General features: G+C 32.9%; 1 protein-coding gene across 1 annotated transcript in view; it reads right to left on the bottom strand.

Moving 5' to 3' along the window:
- Positions 1-2,500, bottom strand: part of LOC137619874 (dynein axonemal heavy chain 3-like) — a 328,675-nt gene that overhangs the window by 304,447 nt on the left and 21,728 nt on the right. The gene's annotated exons all lie outside the window — the stretch shown is intronic.

The following is a 2,500-nucleotide window of genomic DNA, read 5'->3' as shown; positions in this document are numbered from 1 at the left end:
GCTATAAATACTTTTTTGCTCACCCATACTTTGCTCTTTGCTCTTTCACTACCATCCATAAGTATTTATAGTTTTCCAAATCATATGAGTTTTCTTATAAGATTGAGTGGCTCCAGGGTGTGTTATCTTCCTATTACTAGGATGTTGCTAACCCAATGTTCCTCTCTGCCCTGTTTGCAAATCACCACAGTCCACTAACCATCAGGTGTAGCATTTACGTTCGTCAGACGGTTGGCGCCGAAGTACAGCAGTTATGAGAAGTATCTAGAACTCCCGTTCCAGAACACAATGATATTTTGAGTTACAATTGCATTGACATATATAGAAATAAGATTGTTTTATTTCTGCATTAACATATATGCAATAAAATAAATTGTTTTATCTTTACATCAACATACATGAAAAAATAAGCCATTCTCACAAGCTTCGTAATGCAGTTTGCATAAATTTAACATAGCCTACAGTACGTATATCATTGTGAAAGATAATTAGGTTCCCAAAGTAGTTAGCATGAAAAGAGCTGGTGGATATGGTGTTCCAATAGTTAATTGGAAATGAAAGTCTCGTGGAAAACATACTTTTTCATAAAAATACTTGAGGAATACAGTGGTTTCCTAAATTAATTCTACAGTTGATGAATCTAGGGTTGAGAAGAGAAGTGGATGGACGCTTATCTGTTCATGAATCGTTTTAAGTGAAAGTTAAGATGGATGGGAATGTAAATAGAAGAAGAAGGGGGAGATGGGACTTAGCCAAGTGAGTTTAACCAAGAGGATGTAAAGAGCATATATGGTGCAAAAAGATTGAACTATGAGGTAGGGTTTGAGACGCCGAGGTGGAAGTATACAAAGAAACTATAATTTTCAGATGTGGTCAATCAAACAGTGAGGAGAATTAGTGTATATAAGTTGAGAGTAATAGAAAATATAAACAGTAAGTGATGGAATTAAGAAAACAAGGTTTTAGGTTTGATTAGAAGAATATTTAAGAGATCATGTGCCGTAGCCTACGTAAGGGTATGGAAATGGTATTTAAGAAAAGTTTGAAAGAGAAAGAGAAAGTTGGTACCATAAATAGAGAGAAGGTGAGCAATAACTGCGAAGAGGGGGAAATCTATTCTAATAGAGAAAAAATAAGGAAAGAAAGTATAATGAGATATAGATTGAGTAATGTGGTTTGAATCTAATACAGTTTCCGGTCTATAGAATCAATATTCTGATGAGATGTTCATAGATACAAGAATAATAAAGCCGAATGACAAAGAAATAAAAAGAGATAGTGTAACTTCGAAAATATGTAGAGAATATAAGAAGAGTAACTATAAAGTTGTAAAATAGAAAGACAAGAGTTAAGGGAATTACAAGTGATATTATATAGCTCAAAGGTAATAGTGTGGTTCATTAATTGACCTGTGTTTGTAGGAAAGGTGTGTAAGGGACAATAGTTCATTGTTTAAAAGTAAAGCAGATGGAGGGATATGACTTGACTTAACATAACAAGGATGATGCACGACAGTATTTTGGTTGAAAAACCAAGTCATATAATGAAAAGATGGCAGGGCTTTAGGCAAGCAACTATTTGTGTGAATCAAGTGCTTGTTTGAAAAAAAAAACAGTCCTCTGAGATTAATGAAAAAAGAAATTGTACGAAGAACACATGAAGTCAAGAAAAAGGCTATGATAAACCAAACAGAGGAGCAATGTAAAGTACTGAGGGTTTATTCTGTACAAGATATTAGGAATGATTGATTTTTTTAATAGAAGCACATTACCTACTAGAATCTGTAGCCAGTAGAGCGACTACTCTAGCGTTAAGTGGAGATGAGACAGGCATTTGTTATGTCTCCATGGATGTTCAACATCTTCGTGGACTGAGTGGCGTTGCAAGTACCGCACATATTGAGAGTAGTAAAGAGAAACTTCCAAAACTCATAGAAAAGATTTTAAATGAATAGATACTTACGAGTGAATTTGAACTTGAGTAAGGACATGGATATTTAAAATAAAGTATAACAGAGTACTGCAGGAAAAAAAGAAGAGGAAAAAGTGAGTTACAGAATAATTGAAACAATTAAGCACAGCAGGGTGCGTGAGGAAGACTGAAATAAATCTTGAACTATGAAAGTCAAGATGGGAATGTATGAAGGGGCTGTTGAGCCAACTCTGCTTTATGGGAGTGATGTCTGGATATAGAACTCGAATGAAAGAATTAATCTTAGAATTTCGGGTGATAGATTGCTTGTGTAGTATAAGTTTATGCATGTAAAGTCAACCATGATTAAGTTATTTTATCTTTCCTCTATATACAAGGAATTCAAACACACGTACGCCCATCAAAATCCACATAAACAGATAAACAAACACACAAACACACAAACATAATTATGAATATATGTATATATATATATATATATATATATATATATATATATATATATATATATATATATATATATATATATATATATGTATATTTATATACATACATATATATATATATA

Source organism: Palaemon carinicauda, chromosome 26 (genome assembly GCF_036898095.1).
Source record: "Palaemon carinicauda isolate YSFRI2023 chromosome 26, ASM3689809v2, whole genome shotgun sequence".
NCBI classification, from domain to species: Eukaryota; Metazoa; Arthropoda; class Malacostraca; order Decapoda; family Palaemonidae; genus Palaemon; species Palaemon carinicauda.
This window is presented reverse-complemented; position numbering and strand designations above follow the sequence as displayed.